Genomic DNA, 19,082 nt, shown 5'->3' on the forward strand with positions numbered 1-19,082 from the left:
AATCGCCATGGATCCCCCTATCTGACATATATAAATTATCAAATTGAATTTAAAATAATCTATTTGGTTTTATTAAGATTATTTAGTTCACCTCAAAATTTGAAATTTAACAAATCGATTGGCACACGCCCATCCAGAATTTTGCTAAAAGAAGGGGGGGGGGCTATTAGGTAGGATTTCCCCCCCCCCACCTGGTTACGAGGTTGGATTCTGAATACTTCCATTATGCCACAATACATGATTTTTATAATTTAAAAAAAATGGAAGATTATATGGAAAATATTAGCATCTGGGCAACATTTTTTTTAACCATCGATTGATATTTAGGCACATTGAATTAGAATTTTTTAAATAGATCGTTTGGGAGGGGAAAAACATTAAACAAAAAATTAATACAATGACTGGTGCCACACAACCCTGGTTCCATCCCCTCGGGGACCAATTGTTTTTCTGATGCGATTAAGGTTAGTTTAAATGGTTAGCCAGATTAGGATAATAATAATTATACAATATTCTTTAGTAAATTGCCTTATGTTAACCGAGACCTTATTTAATCATTACCCAACAAATTATCATACAATAAATTATTTGGAATCTAACAATCTAAATTTTTAGAAACCATGGCATTCCAACAAAATTTTTTTTAAAAAAAAATATCCCTAATTTGTTTTTATGAAGTTTTTAATATGTCAACTTTAATGTTCATGAGTATTAATGAATCTTCAATATCAGAGTGGAATTAAGAATCCATATATAAAATAATAGGATGAAATCTTTTTCAAAAAAATACAATCCAAAGAAAAGGAAGATATGAAGGATTATGGAAAAATTTATTAATCCATTTATATATTTTCTTAATTTGTAAAGATATTGGTGGTATTAAGTTACATTGTTTTTAAAATATATAAAGAATTTATTCACATTTGTAATAATTTTATATATATATCCTTTTTTGATAATAGATAAAAATTTTAGTCCTTTCCCCCACCAAATCTTTAGGCAATATACCTCTGTTTGTTCCCTATCTAGAGGGTGGAGGGGGTAGGCATAAATCTTAAGAATAATGACTTATATTGCATTGATATATCACAATATAAACTGATCCAATATTTTTTTGGTCAAAATATCAATATCAACATCAATTGTTGATATTGATATAACCCTACTTTGTACTGGTTACAGTTACACCTTAATCTTGATACATTCTATAAAGCTCAGAAGAAAAATTCTTTTTTAAAAAGAAAAAAATATTAACTAAATATTAAAACTCATTTAAAAATATTTATTTTTATCATTTTATTTATGTCATAATTTCTTTTTAAAATTTTATTTTTATCATTTTATTCATGTCATAATTTCAATTTAAAATCTTAGATTTTTATCATTTATTTTAAAAATAGATAAAATAGACAAAATTCAAAGAAAAAATAAACATAGTAATCAATATATTTATTATAATATTATATTTTGTGTAGTTTCAATGATTTAAAATGTAAATGGTGTTTGAGATCAGGTTTAATAAAAATTTCATCTTAAAATTATGGAAACACATTAAATTTCTTAAAAATATAATATTATTATTTTTCAAATTCTAAGTATAAATACTTGGTTATATAAATATGCAAATTAATAAAAGGTGTGTCCAATTCTTTAATTGGTATCAATATGGTATCATTGCATTGACATAGTATTACACTTTGTGTATCTGTGGTTTGCCTAAATTTTCTTGGAGTAGACGTAAACAAGATTTCTTCATCTTTTAATAAATCAATATAATCCTCTAAAATATCAAAACTTTTGTCAATGAAGTGTCATCGAGAAGCCTTTTTTTACAATGTGTTATATCAATATCATTATCTGCAGATACCCATGGGAATTCAATATTTTTTTGAAGAATCTTTTTGGTAAAATTCTGAATCAAAGTAGTTATAGAAAAACTTTTGACATCTGTTAGATTAATTTTACAGACTTCTTCTTGGACATAACCTTTACTTGTAGAAGGTCCAATATCTGCCTTTAATTGTATGGCAATAGCATTTGATATTCGAGATTTGCAAGTCAAAATCAAAAGAATAATATCGCGAAAATGTTGTTCCAAGGAATTGACTATGTCATAAAGCTCATAATCAAAATCGTTTTGCTCTTTCAATCTATCATTGCTGATATGACCTATATCAAATGTGAATGTGTCTAATAGGAGTCTTGAATTATCATAAGCACGGTAACCATAAATATTAATGTTTATGGTATTAAGAGCATTCTCTTTTATAATTAATTTGATCCCATCTACTACATTGGTGATATAATTTTGTACTGCTAACCCAAATTTGTATAGAGGAATATTATAATTTTTGACTTTCGTGAATGCAACCTTGGAATATAATTGCTCAACATATTAAATTTGGTGGAACACTGTTTCTAAGAAGTCCCCTAATATATCTGACCAACAAACATCAGGACTCTTTGGTAAAAACATAAACCGCAATCATGTGTTGCCTTGTGGTTCGAAAAGATGTCAGGTTTATGATAGATACATAGTCATTATAATCGCACTACAACTATGTAAAAGTTAAAAAAATTAAAACACTGTTAGTAGGTTTTCAGGGTGATGCAGCTTCTAATTTATGGAATCAACGTAGATTCTGAGAAAATATATTTATAATCTGTCTAAAATTATATTTTACTATTAATGTTGTTTTATGGAATGACATGTATATGTCATTGGTTTTATGACGGTATAAATAAAATATATTCAACAAAATCAATTGTAAATTGAAACCAAAATTCTAGATAAATAAAATTCGAAATTTGAAGACAATAATAAATTTATTTTTTGCCATATATTAAAGAGATAACGGGCTATATCGGCAGTAATGGTGTAAAAACAATATAAGAACCGTATTCAGCCATCATATAAAATTAAACAATTTTCCTCAATTCCAATCTAAATAAAACTTACCTCAATAAATCTAGATTTTATCTTATACTTATACGCTACATGTGTGTTTATTTGGCAAACTGGGAAAACTAAAAAGAGAATTTATGAACATCCTTATGCATTACAATAAACATTTTCTATCTAGTTACGCCTAATACATCATTAATTTCCTATCATTAACTTTCAAAATAAGAATCTTAACAATTTTGTTATAAATAGAGTATAATCAGAGAAGCTATGAAAATTCACAAAGGGCCTTATAATCTTAATCGAGTTGAAAGATATTCGATTTCTTCTACTTTACATCATTTACTCAACATTTTATTTAAGAAAAAAAGGAAGGAAAATTTCTTTATTTTCTAATTTTCTCTTTTTTATATACTTTTAGAATTCGTCTTTTTATATTGTTTATATTTTAATTTTATATTAATGATGATGCACAAATCATCAAAAATATTATTTTTTAATTTTTAATAAATAAGATGGATCTTAATTTTTAAGCAAAATTATATTAGTCAGGGAATGACTAATAATTACATCATTGGAAAGAACTGGCCATTAAACCCATTGGGAAATTTCCTAAGATGCTGACGTTTTTAGAGGCCAAGTAAGGTAAATATTTCGTTTTTATTTGGTTAGAAATAGTTTGCATTAATTTACAAGTAGTGATGTTAAATGGTTCGATTAAGATTTTCGGCAAAATAGTTTCAAGCTTCGATATTTGGTATGATTTTAAAATCCAACAAAATGGGCCGTTTACAAAGTTCATAAATTACTAATATTTTAAAAATTTACCCAAAATAACTTTCTTTATTCCAGAGATCAAGACACTCACATAAAGAATATTATTTATGCCAATCTTTCAAAAAATTAAAATATGCTTATTTCTAAGTATTTTAAGAGCTGTCTATTTAAAATACTAATAAATAATATAGCAAATTCCTCAAAAAGTAAACAATTCATTATGATATAATCACGAATGCACAATACAGGTACAAACATAATTTATAAAGAGTTTCTTTTATAAATATACCCATTAAGGAGAGGGAGCCTTAATTAAAGTTGAGAAAAGATTAGCTATTAAAAATGTAAATACCAGAAAATGAGTGCAAAAAATCTTAAACCCATGGAGAAGACTTTTTCAAAAAACTGTAAAGGGTCGGGGCCATTTTTTAAAAAAATTAAAATGTTTTGGGCCTGGTAAAAAAAATTAGGGCCAGGCTTGTGCAAAATATTTAACTGGTTGAAGCAGACCTGGCTTTACAGATCTTTAGTGAATATTATAGGATCAGCTACTAGAGGTTTAAAAATGGCCAAATTCTCAGGCCTGGTGTTTTATCCGGCCCACCCCGGTTTCAATTTTCACCAAGGTTCCCCCAACCTAGTTTTTTTATATTTTTTTCGAAATACAAGGCCTAAACCAAAATATGTTGAACACCAAAATAAACTACTATTTAATCTTGGGAAGTGATTTAATTAAAAACATTATACTCTATGGATTATTAGTTTCTATAGAACTATCAGAATTCATCAAATAAATTTTAAAATCCAAATTTTACTCGGCCCATTAAAATATTTTCAGACCTTCCTCAGCCCATACGGTTGAATTGCAAATCTCTAATCAGCACTTAATTTAGCAAATCTTTGCTGGTATTTTTCTAAAAATATTTTCGTTTAGCTATTTGCTGATAACCATTATTAAACTTATTAACAAAATCATGATTACAAAAAGGAACTATATTGATTCTTGATAAGAATTCGGAAGTCAGACTGAATTTGGGTCAGGGCTCCCAATCTGAGATACGCAAATCTGGTTGGAAAACCATATTAACTTACGAGGCCAGGCTTCTGACCTGGTAGTTCCGATTACTTACTTGATAATGCTTTAAATTTATTAATAGGTAGATTTTTAGATACTAATTTTTTTTTAAGGAGGGAATTATGAAGTGATAAAAGGGTATATTATATTCAAAAGGAGGTTAGGACATGTTTACATATATTATTTATGAATAGACAGGCTTTTTAAAGTCGATTTATTATTTATCGTTTGATTATTGCATAATAGAATATAAAATAATATACAAAAATAATAAACTTCAATATTAAATGACAGGGCTCGTAATCATGTTTACCTTAATAATATATCACAATTTATATAGAAAATAATGGTGTCTATCATATTTATTCCTGCATTTTCGATAAGAAGGCATAAATACAAAAAAATATATTTTAAAAAATTGAATAAATAATACTTTCAAAGGAAAGAAAGAAGATAAGAAGAAAATAAAATTTCTTATACATTATAAGTAAATAATTTTTTTAATATTTGGTATGCTTGCTATTTTTTATAATATAAATATATATATATATATTTGGGTATAGGGTGGCGGCTATGAAGATGGCATTTCCTTCCGTTTTACAAAATGCTAAATTTCCACATTTATAAATTCTTCGTACCCGAAATTAACTAATCCATCCCGATCATTGTCCAGTTTACTGAATTCTTCGGTCAGCATCTAATTTGTAATTTATTATGATAATATAACATTTATATTTATAAAAAAAAATTAAATATTTATAAAAAAAATTAAGTAAAATTATATTGTTAAGTTATTTTTGTTTACTACATTTAATTTCCTATAAAAATTTTATAATATCACCTGATGCAAATATCAAAATTTTTTTTAAAATATCTTCTTATGTAAATTTCAAAAAAAATCAGTAATATCGCCTGATGCAGGAATATTTACATATCACTAATGACAAGTAATAATAACTAGACTGACGATGCATCCATAATATTGCATTTGAAAGCGTCGTTGAATGCAAATCAACTGGATCCGCCATTGTGGTAACCCATATAATAATAATTCTCTTGTTAAAAACTACTATTAAATTGATAACTTGCTTCCTTATTATCTCAATGATCGGGAAATTCTTTAAAAAAAATTGGCATCAGACATAGGAATAAATTGGCTTCTCGTTTAAAATTTTATGATATGCGTAACCAAAGTATAGTCCCCAGCTTTTTTCATTGATGTACACTTTTAATGAATGCATCGTCAGTCTAGGTTATTTATATATGTCATTGACTTATTCTAGAGTTTTGCTTCAAGAGGAGGAGGTGGTGGGTTTAAATTTTTCTACCCAGTACACCTTTAAAAAAATATTTTTTTTAAAAATTGGGATAATTTTGGCGCAAACGCTTATTTGAATTCTCTGAGGCCCGCACCCCCCCCCCCCGTGCACGACCCGTTGCACGCTATAACAGTTGTTATATTATATAGATCGATAATGTTTTTTTCCCCGTTTTTACTAAACTTATATATTTTTTTTTAAATCCAACTAACGAATAGTGTTGTTAAACGGCTCAATTTGAGCCGATATTTAAAAACGAAACTCAATATTGTATCCAGATTAATATTACGCAAGCCTGAAGATTTTGTTCATAGATGACACAAGAGTCTAGATATCAATTCACGAAATCTCGAGGCTCAGACAATATTTTTCCGGCAAAAAATATTAAGTTAGCCGTTTTTAAAAATCGGCTCAAAACGAGCCATTTAACAACACTACCAACGAAACCTAAGATGTATTATTTCAATTTCATCGTTCATGAATAGCTGGGGATGCCATTTTTGTTACCCATATCAATATTAAAAATTTTAAACGAGAGGCCAATTTATACCTATATCTGACTCAGACTTTATTAAAGAATTGCATGATCATCGAGATGAAGCAAGTTATCAATTTAATAGTAGTTTTTTAACATGAGAATAATTACTATATGGGTTACCAAATGGGCGGTTTCAGCTGATTTGCATTCAAAGACGCTTTCAAGTGCATTTTATGAATGCATCGTCAGTCTAGGTATTATTATATGTCATTGATATATTTATACATTATTGCCTGATAAAATTAAAGAAATAAATATATTGATTTATCTAAGTCATGCTGTAACATTATTTTAGGATTATATAAATGTAAAACTAACTATAAATAAATTTTATCAAAATATTAATTTATTTAATTAATATCTAGAGAATAAATTTGATCCATTAATAACCAAAATTATTTTATTATAAGAGATGAGATGTTATTATTATAATATTAGTAGAAATCAATTTACAAATAATAATAAATCTAATTATATAAAATTACTAATTAAAAATAAATATATATCAATATATATTATAAGTAACGGAGGCTCTAATAAGAGCTTAATTTAATAATGAATATGTTCCTAAAAAACAAGTATAATTATGTTTAAAAATTTCTAGTTGCAGTTTTTGTTTAAGAAATAAGTATTCGTGCTTTTCGTTTTTTATATTAGAAATTTTCCGCGATAAAGTTTTTAAAAAAAAATATATGTGGAATGGGAAAAATTGCCGTTAGTTAATGTGACTATTGGCTGAAATATAGAAAGAAATTCAATAAAAATACTATATTCTTTATTTAAAAAAAAATTATTTTTTTTGTTTAATAAATTATGGAATTTTAATTAAAATCTGAAAGAAAATAATTTATATATATTTTGAAAGATATTTAAAAATATTTATAAAATTTATTTTTTAAAAAAAAATACTAAAAATTTTAAATTGACGATTAATAAAATTACTTATTATCATTTTTTTCGTTCAAATATATATAGTTAAAATTGTATTTTAAATTTTATAATTATTGCTACATTTTATTATTAATTATTTTGTTTATATTTAATTATTATTTATTAATACCATTATTATTTACAATCATATACAGGGATGTCAGGGTCCTAAATTTCTAAATTGCAGAAAAAAATTTGGTTTATAAAATTTATTTGGCGGGGTAAAAAGTTTTTCTGGCGCCTTTGTGAAATGGCTTACTTACTACCCCCCCCCCCCATCCTCTAAATTAATTTATTATAATTACTAGTGTTGCAAAACGTCTCGATTTGAGCCGATTTTTAAAAACGGCTACAATATTTTAGTCAGGAAAATATTGTCCAAGCCTCGAAATTTGGTCAATAGATGTCCAAACCTTTGTCTCCTCCATGATCAAAATCTTTAGGCTTGCATGATATTTTATCCTGAATAAAACATTGAGTTACCTTGAATTCATAGTGGAGCGATTTACGTTAGCGATTTAACAGCTGACAATTTTTTTTTAAAATCTGTTTATGAGATCAATTTTTCTTTACTAAGATCATTATTTTATGAATTGAATTAAAGATAAAATTAATATTAATAAATAAAAAATCGATCTCATAAACAGATTTTGAAAATTGATGAGTTGTTAAATCGCGATGAGCTGTTAAATCGCGATCAGCTGTTAAATAGCGATCAGCTTTAAATCGTGATCGCAATCGCCCCATTATGAATTCAAGGTTAAGGGTTAAGCGCGAGTTATCAAATACACTTTATTTTTGTATTCTCAACCACGAATTCGGGCTAACACTGAATGAGGAGTTACCTTGCATTCAGAGTTATCACGAATTAGCGGCAAAGCGTATCAGGTCAATTCAGCGAAACTTTTATCGCGAAACACTTTTTCGCGAAACTTTTATAGCGAATGTCGTTTATCGCGAAAAGATTTTATAGCGAAGGTAATATCGCGAAACCAATTCCGCGAATTTTTTTCCGCGAAACATTTATAGCGAAGACAATTTCGCGAAGCCATTATCGCGACTTTATCTCAGCGAAACCTTAAGCGCAAAGTCATTCAAGCGAATACATTTTAGCGAAACTATTTAGGCGAACTCTTTACAGCGAATTTTTTATAGCGAATATGTTTGCGCGAAGTAATTATCGCAAAAACAGCTGGAGCGCCCCTCCTTTTTAAAAATGACGAGGGCGAGCGGGAGTAGCTCCTTTTAGGGCTGTAGCGGAAGAGCGCCGCTCCACCGCTCCTTTAAATTTAATATATAAATTATATTTTTTTTTAAATATTAATAATATTTGTTAATTAAAATAAAATCTAATGAAAATAAAATTATATTTTATTTAAATTTAATTTATTCATTATTAACCCTTTCGGTCGCGGTAGTGCAAATATAAAACCACCTTTTAACCTTTATATCTTCTAAAGGAGTTGATCATATAAAATGAAACCACCACGAATATATATTAAAAGATATTCTTTTTCATATGTTTGTGGAGGAGTTATTTTTTAATTTTTTTTTCGCACCTTTATTTCAAAATACGTTTTTTACGGTGATTTTTCTTAAAATTCCAATTTTAATTATAAGTAAGTATATTTATCAAATATTTTTAAATATATATATTCCTCACTATTTTATCTATCTTTCTAATATTTATTTTTGCTCAAATAAATAATATTTATATATTATTTTGATCTTTTTAATGTGTATATTAAACTAACCACTGCCACTTAACAACAATATTTTTAATATTTATTTTTTAAAATAATTGATAAATTTTGCCAACTCATTTCGCAATAATTTTAGCTTGTTATATATATGGATGATTATCTGGACATTCCATCTGAAGGTTCTTCGTTAGACAACTCATCCACTGATTCCGAAGATGATTATGAATCGGATACACGTTACCAAATTGATAGTGATGATTATGAATCGGATACGCCTTATCAAATTGAAATTGATCGATTTAAAAAAGAAAGGTATATATGCTACCGGAACACTAAACAAAAATAGGAGATACTTGCCCATAAAGAATATGGAAACAAAATTAAAAAGAGGTGAGTTTGACTGGAGAAGTGACAAAAATAATATAAGTATAATTAAATGGCGAGATAATCGTGACGTATTTATAATGTCCAATTATATTGATCCGAGATCAGTGGATACTGTGAAGAGAAAAAATAAAAAAGGGGAAGTATTTGACGTAAAATGTCCAATAATGATAAAGATGTATAATAAATATATGGGGTCTGTTGACCATTTCGACCATTTAAAGTCTTTATATGAAATTTCGCGAAAGTGGCGAAAATGGTGGCTACCAATATTCTTTTGGCTGATAGATGCGGCGATTATCAATTCATTCATAATATACAATATTCTTACAGATAATAAACTCTCATCGAAAGAATTCCGAAGACAAATAATTGCTAGCGAATTGGCATACTGTAAAAATGTTAATAGGGATGATAATATTCATAATGATAATAATTATATATCAATGCAAAGAAAAAATAATAAACCTTATATCCTTCCAGAAATTAGACTAAAAAACTCAGCTCATCAACCTCAGGCAGGAACCTCACGAAGGTGTACCTTCTGTAGTACAAAGTTAAATCCCAGAAGAACAAGGTGGTCGTGCAAATCATGCAACGTACCACTATGTCTAAATAAAAATAGAAACTGTTTCGAAAGTTTCCATAAGGTGTCAATGATATGAATTTAAAACCACCAGGGAGAGCCGCCATTTTGAATTAAAAAACTTTTTTCGTGTGTTTTATATTATATTATACTAGAATCAATAAAAAAATTACTAAATATCGTGTTGCAACATATTAATTTTATGAGGGAACCTAAAGGGTTAAATGTTGAGCCGAGTTTTATATTGGTTTTTCATCTAATTATTTTAAACATTAAACATCAGTTTTTCCTTTTTATATTGAAATTTTTTTGAAAAATCTTGTAAGTCATATTAATATTTATTTTATAGATATATAATAAAAAATAGTTTTAGATATTATGGATTTAGAGATCATAAAAGAAGAAACCGAATTTCCATTTCCACTATATAAAAAATATTTCAAGCTTATATATGTTGATACAGATGATAAAGTCAACTCAAAGGCGAAATGCCTATTGTGTATTAACAACAATAGGATATCTTTCTCTAAAATCAGCAGCTTCAATTTAAAAAAACATCTAAAAGTAAAAAATCTATCTTTTAAATACAAAATGATAACTACTATATTTGTTTATTTTCAAAATTAAACGAATTAACAGATTTAGAGTTTTGCCAACCACTTGTAAAGTCTCTTATAAGCGGTATAAAGGTTTATAATAAAAAATAAATTATATCTATTTTTATAACCTTATTGCAGATTTCCAAATATTTATAATGGTGATAATATCATTGCAGCGATTGTCCATCCTGCATTCAAATTGAATTGAGAATGGATAAAAAATCCACAAAATATGGAACTAAAAGGCAGATTAATTAATTTTTTAAGAAAACAAATACCCGACGGAAAAATAGCTACTACTAGTTCACGGGAACCTTGCAGATTTGGAAGATTTCTTTGGATTCCATGAAATTGATCACCATGAAGATAATATATTGGATAGATATTTTTTAAATAATGATAGCAAAATTACTATTTTTGAACAATTCCCTGAATTTAAAAAAATATTTTTATAAAATACAATACCCCGCTTCCCTCTAGAGCTCCTGTGGGGCGCCTATATATTATTGCAAAAGAGGTCTTAGGGGAGAGTCGTGGGTGTTTGTTAGATTCTAATTTAGAAAATTTATTACTTTTATAAGCTAATAAAAGATTATAAATATTTTGATATATCATTTAATATAAATAAAACGTTTTGATAAAAAAATATGATTTTGTTTGGTGTACCAGATCAAATATAAAAAAGTTAAATATAAATATTTTTGAAAAAAATTATTTAGAAAAACCACCTCTTTTAATATACTTAAAAAATAAATAATTTAAAAAAAAGTATAAAATTCACAGAGGTGTTAAGCTCCTTTTTAAAAGTAGCGAGCTCCCGCTCCCGCTCCCGCCCCCGCTCCCGCTCCCGCTACTACATATTAAAAGGAGCGCTCCTGCTCCAACTAATGGAGTGCCGCTCCATAACCGCTCCTTTGATTTTCATTTTTTATTTTAATGTGACAATTGTCTTATTCGTTATTTTTTAAGATTCTTGAAATTTTTTGACAAAAGATTAAAAATATTATTTATAATGTAAAGATGTTAAATTATAAATTCAATGAAGATGTACCATAGAAAAGTGACAATTGTCATAATCTTTATCTTTAAACTATTTTGAATTTTTTTGAAGTAATTGGGATAAAATAAGTATTGCTAACATGTTTAAATAAAATTTCAGTGTAGATGTACCATAGAAAGTGACAATTATCATAATCGTTATTTTTAAAGTATTTTAAATTTTTTTGACGCAAATGGATAATAATAAATATTGTTAACATGTTTAAATTTAACTTCAATGAAGATGTACCCTAGATAAGTGACAATTGTCATAATCGTTATTTTAAAAATTTTTTGATTTTTTTTGACACAAATGGGTAAAAATATAGATTGTAAACATGTTAAATTAAAATTTTATGAAGATGTACCATAGAAAAGTGACAATTGTTATAATCATAATCTTTAAAGTTTTCTGAATTTTTTTGAAGTAATTGGGATAAAGTAAGTATTACTAACATGTTTAAATAAAATTTCAGTGTAGATGTACCATAGAAAAGTGACAATTGTCACAATCATTATTTTTAAAGTTTTTTAAATTATTTTGCAGTAAATGGGTTAAAATAAGTAGCTGTTCTAAGAAAAAGGAAAGTGAAATAACTAATTGACTAACTCAAAATAAAATACTACTAAAAATGAGATTGAAATTGGCAAAAATATATATTTTATTGACGTAATAATTTTCAACACTATAAAAATGTAAGATAAAAAGTAATTGTTCCAAAGTTATAAAAAATTTAAACATGTCGTTGATAATAAAAATTTTTATCAAAAGTCCAATAAAAAAAAATTGAATCAAAAATATTTTAAAATATGTTTGACATATCTTTGTTTAAAAATATAAATAGCTACTGGATAAAAATCCGTTAGCTTTGATTGGCATTTATTAAAACGAAAGCTAAAATATACATATAATTACGACAATTAGATCATATTTTCCATTTATAAATTCCAAATATTCGTATAATCTGAAAAAATAGAAAAAATTATTTTTAAAAATAATCGCAATACGAGATAGACAGAAACAATTTGCGATAATTCCCAAAAGGGAACATAATTATATCCATATGTTTATATTTGAATTTTTTTGACGTATATATATATAAAGATTCCTTGGCTTCGTTTGCAAAATGGCGAATTTAATCTTTTGCTCATAGGAATCGATAATTCTATGATGAGAGAAGGGTGTTTTGTCCTTGAATATCGGTCTGCAACATTTTGAAGGTCAGGAGTAGGTCTGTAGAGACCAAGAGTATTTTTTTTACACTGATTAGGGTTAGATGTTTTATATAATGTCTCATTAATTATAAATTCCCTAGGATGAGGCTAAGTCTAGTCAAAATATAAAGTGTAACATCAGCAAAAAAAATAATTTCTATTTTAATTAATCCTCATTCTATTGAAATTAAAATTAATCGAGGGGGAAAAAAATAAAATAAGTTAAACACTGGTATTATTATATAAAAATAGCTAATATAAAATTTTGGTGAAGTTCTTTTTTGTATATTGGAAGGCTAAAGATAAATTAAATAATGTCATAATAAAAAATAATTTTTTATAAATTACATGGATTCAATCAAAGGAAAATGTTTTTTAATTGGTTGTAGTATATGTTGAACGGATCAATTTGAGCCGATTTTTTTAAAAACGGCTAACTCAATATTTTATCCAGAAAAATATATTATGCAGGCCTAAAGATTTTTCTCAAAGATGGCACATAGGATTGAACATCTATTGGCGAAATCTCGACGTTTAGGCGATATTTTTCTGGCTTTAATGTTGAGTTATCCGTTTTTTTTTGAGAAGCATTCATAGCACCCTTTTGGGAACATTGTCAATCATAATTTTACCTTTGCATTCAGCTAGCAACGCATCGTTGGGATATTTCGACATTCTCACAATAAAAAATCTGCCACATATTTAATGTTTTTTTTATCTATACCAAGATTTGAAATAGAATTAGGGAGAATCCCTTAGTAATAATATTTACAGATATGTATAAGAACTGACTGATTACATCAAGAACACCTTTCCTTCAATTGAGTTTATAAAAGTATCCGAGAAGGAGAATAAAGGCATTTTATTTTATAGTATTTTTCGACTGACTCTATCCTGCTACAAGTCAATTTAGACATAATATTATATTCACAGAGCTCCGCTTTGGACTTCAACACATTACAATTTATGAAAATTTGACACCTATATTTGTACCCTCATTCTCTTAAGTTTTTCAATATTATGCTTTCAGCAACTATTCTCATAATCTCAATCAAATCGATATCAATTTTTTTTTTTGAAATATTATATTACTTTAGCTTTTGCAGCGCAAAAAGATTTTCTTTTTCAAATGATTTGGATGGCTAATTATAAAAAGGTTAGAAATTTGATCCATATTAATTACATAGAATAAATTAGTAGTCCTATTTATTTCTGCAGCAGTGGCACCCACTAGCCTTTACAATCTCAGGAGGTTCCAAAAGACATTACCAGTTTTCTGGGGGTATAAAAAAGGCGTACGCCCCTTCCTAGTGGTACTACTCCTCAGTCTCATATGTTATAAATAAAATTGGAATATATATGCGACAAGAGGTTTGAAATCACTGGAAAAATATTTTAGCCAGCATTTAAATATTTGGCTTGGGAAGGTAGACCCTCTACTCCCCCCCCCTTCGCTGCTGCTTACACAGGCCTGACTATTAGGAATCAGCAGAAGAAACTTAAATATAAGAAATATGAATTGGGAATTCAAATCTAAACAAATGTATAATGTATTTTTTTTTGCCATTTGGAATTTAATGAATTTATAAATATTTATTATATTAGAAAAAACATGCCATTTATTAAATACGAGATATATTTTTGCCAAAAATATTTATATGTTAGTTTCGATTTAATGGGACGACATTTTTGGGGTCAAAGTTATATATAATATATTGATATTATTATTTTTTTTACAAGATTATATATGAAATTGATATTTTTTTTAAAAAACCAAATTATTACTTTTTTTATATATTAAATTTATTATCTTTGGGGGAATTCAACAGAGAATCGATAAATCATCAAATGAACTCCCACTGTTGTATCAATTAATCGCGATAACTGGAAAAGAACAGAAAGTTGTTTGTAAATTTATTAAATTGCCATAATTGCCTCCTTTTAAATATAATTTTTTAATTTTTTTATCATAAAGCCAATGTTTTTCACAAACAAAATTTGTTTTTAATCTATTGTATATATATTATATAATGTAACATTGGACTGATTAATACGGTAAAACTTCCTTAATTAAGCCAAATCTATTTTATATTTTTTTGAACTATCATGATTTATCAATGTTTATATATTGGAATTTTTTATTTCCCTAACAAAAAAAAATTTTTTAAATAGGTTTTCTGCACGTTTAGATATTAGAAATAATCTTAATACGAACTAAATTTAAAGAAAATATATTAATATAAAAATTTAAGTTAATTCCAACCCATTAAGACTAAGAGTGATATTTTGTGAGTCAAAATATATTTAAATTAGCTTATACTTGAGACCCATATTAAAATTCTTTGTTAAAATATTACTGATTACCTATGGCTAAAATTATATATTAAAATATTTCCAAGCGTCCAAGACCTTAATAATTTTGAAAAATATTTCCCAAGCCCACCCCAAAATATACCTGACAATGGATGAACCAGAAATTTTCCTATCTTATGAGATGTGATTCAGAAATTTATATTTATTTAGATGAGGGTTTCTCTAAAATTTTCCATTATTTTTATAAAATATGTTTATAAAGTATATATTTAGTTATTTTAATTTATGTGCACAATAAAAAACTTTCAAAATATTAAATTTTTATTCATTTATATTTATAATTTATAACCTAAAACATTTACATTTTCCCTTATAAATATAATGCTATTTAAAATAAATATTAATATGATAGATGGCGCTAAATAATTTATATATTTATAATTTAACATAACTTAAATTGTTCAAATTGTGTTAATATTAGGTAAATCTAATTAAGAATCACTCCCAATTTCAGTAGGACGAATTTCCAATAATTAAAAAAGAAATAGATTATTAAATGATTTAATAACAAAAATATATTTGACTATAATCAGTAACTAATTTATATGTTATGATTTTGATTGGATGAGTATTTTTTTAAAAATTCTATTGTTTTTTTTTAATATATACGGGCCGGGCCTAAGATTGTTGAACCCGGGCCGGGCCTTAATATTTTTTATAAAAATTTATACATTATTTAATGGTTATAAGATTATATTATATTATAGTTATGATCAATATAATATTGGGTGATGGTTAACACTACCTAACACCCACAGATCGATCAAATTATTGTTTTCCTGCCAATTAAATTACGCATTAAAGAATTGAATTTTTTATAATTCAGCATCCAAGTCTATAGCTTATATTTTACTAAATTTATTAGTTTTATTTTTTTTTAAATGTTTTAGATAACCCCTTATCTAAATAAATATAAATTTCTGAATCACATCTCATAAGATAGGAAAATTTCTGGTTATTCCATTATCAGGTATATTTTGGGGTGGGCTTGGGAAATATTTTTCAAAATTATTAAGGTCTTGCACGCTTGGAAAGATTTTAATATATAATTTTAGCCATAGGTAATCAGTAATATTTTAACAAATAATTAATATGGGTCTCAAGTACAAGCTAATTTAAATATATTTTGACTCACAAAATATCACTCTTAGTCTTAATGGGTTGGAATTGGCTTGAAGGGGGAAGGGGGCAAAAAGAATAAAAATTGGATATTTAAATAAAAGGTAACATTTGTCGTAAAAGAACAAAGAAAATTCTTATCCTCCGTCATTTTTGAAGGGCTATCTACTAGTATTATTATAATATTTATATTAAATAAATAAAACTTGTCAATTAATAAAACCAATTTATCCTCATCCACACATACCCCAGTTACCAGGTATTTTTAATATAAATGAGAAAATATATGCAAAAGATTTAAAAAAAGATAATTGGATACCAGGTATCATCGTTAAAAGAACAGGACCAATGACGTTTTTAGCTGAAACTAAATTAGGGGTATGGAGAAGACATATTAATCAGTTAAAACATAGGTTCGACGACTCCGATTTAAAAAATAGAGAGGAAGGAAAGACGAAACGATGCAAACTGAATATTAAAGTATAGAATTAACCCTTTTTTTCGGAAGTGTTCTTGGAAGATCCAGGTATGTCCTACAATAAAAAAAAATATAATGAATAATATTTCATTCTAAAATACTAATGTTACATTGAACCGTCTATTAAAATGTCACGTGGAGACACACATTAAGGGTGGTAACCACGTCTCAAGATAAAACACGAATCCGAATAGGTTTCAATGTTAAAGGACCAACCTTTTATGTGTTATCTTGTTCAAAATCTTATGTCAGGTTTATTTTTATTTTAAAATTTTAAAAGTTTGGAACCAGAACATGTTTTTAATTTTTTTTAGTAATTGACACCGCTATTTTTTCAGGTCTGAACTTATCTAACAAAAAAATTTGTCTAACCAATCCGATAATTTATTTTCAAAATTCCATGTTCGACCCTAATTTTATTTTTTGAGAAATAGGCTTTACAATCTCAGGGGAAGCTCAGCTTTCTTTTTAAAAAATAAAGGAAATATTATTATACTATTTGCCAAAATCCCACATTTATTTTAAACTACATAAATTAGTATTTCTTTCTAAAACCTTTCGAGTTGCTTCCTCCAACTTAATATCGGATGACTTGGGTAGCATTACTTTCTTACCGAGAGGTGACTCGGCATCGTAGTTTGCTCCTGAATCAGCAAAATTTAGGAGATCAGGATGATTTGTATTATCCGTGTGTTTGTTGTCACTGTGGAGGGTTTTTTTGCCATGTCAAAATCGCGAATCTTGGGAAAAATTTTGAGATAATTTTATCTATTAAATAAAAAAATATAATTATAATTTTATGAACCCAATGGATATAGTAATATGTATATAGTGACCTAATAGATATTGACTATTAGTTGTTAAATATCTAATTATATAAATGTTGTATCTGTATCTCATCAGATATATTTCTAACAGTATCTTTCATTAGATACATTTTATTGTAATAGGTTCTTTATTGATATTTAAATAAAATTGGGGATCTTGACATTTCCCCCCATTTTTAGCGAATTTTTTAAAAACTCCATTATTTTAAATATCCCTTTTAAAATTTTCTTGGATATAAACAAAATACTAAATTAATTTTGGTTTTATTGATTTAGAATGGTACTCATTTTTTTATATTAAAAACATATCCTATTATTTTGGGACATTTTATTTTCCAAAATATTAATAACATAAAAATATATAGTACAAAGCAGTTGATAAAAGATACTTTTTAAATAGATCTAGATAAAAATACATCACCTAAAAAGATCTATATACCGATATTTTGCCTAAAAAAGTATCTATACACAAATACAATTTTAAAAATGTATCTAGGTGCCGTTGTTCTCGAACAGAAACTCTTATTATGAGAGTAAACATTTTAACATTTTGTTCTTATTCAATTCCAACACCATATAAAAAAATAATGTCAACACCCCTAATTTTATCGTTTTTTTTAAATTCTCATTTAAAAGGAGCATTTATTATAAGAAAAATTTTTATATTAAACTTATAATTTATTAACTAGTTAGTGGAATATCTATAAATTAAAAAAATTTAATAAATTTAGTTGCTTAAAATAATTTTGTGCATCAATTTGTTTTTAATAATTCATGGACGTTATGGCTAGGCAAGAATTTATATATTCCTTTACAAGATAAAAATATCCTTCACAATCTTGAACTGATATCTATAGATTGAAATGGGGAAAAATGTTATGAATATTTATATTTTTTTATATACAAGTTTTAACATTTTATATATAAGTTTTAATATTTTGTATATATATTTTTTTAAATTTTTTTATTATACATTTATTTAAATTATATGCTCATATGAGATAAAATGAATTTTGCATTCAAATATATTTTTAATTTTTCATTTTCATTAAATATTTATTTAGATATGCTCATGAGATAAAATGAATTTTGCACTCAAATATTATTTTTAGGTAACAAAAAACGTTAAATTCCAGTAATATGAAAATGTATCTTAAAAGGCTAAAAACGGATATAAAATAGTGTCTAGATATCGATACTTCCTATAAAGTGTATT

At 26.4% G+C, this 19,082-nt stretch overlaps 1 long non-coding RNA gene across 1 annotated transcript; it reads right to left on the bottom strand.

Annotated features, from left to right (window-relative positions):
• Window positions 1–5,324: 5,324 nt before the first annotated feature.
• On the bottom strand, window positions 5,325–17,801 carry LOC135930704 (uncharacterized). Its single transcript, XR_010572864.1, has 3 exons — window positions 17,595–17,801; window positions 17,055–17,094; window positions 5,325–5,454 (listed from the first exon to the last, which is right to left on the bottom strand). It is a non-coding gene; the product is annotated as an uncharacterized LOC135930704 (long non-coding RNA).
• Window positions 17,802–19,082: the final 1,281 nt, after the last annotated feature.

The sequence above is a fragment of the Gordionus sp. m RMFG-2023 genome, unplaced genomic scaffold (genome assembly GCF_954871325.1).
Source record: "Gordionus sp. m RMFG-2023 unplaced genomic scaffold, tfGorSpeb1-WG-v2 contig_328, whole genome shotgun sequence".
NCBI lineage: Eukaryota > Metazoa > Nematomorpha > Gordioida > Chordodea > Parachordodidae > Gordionus > Gordionus sp. m RMFG-2023.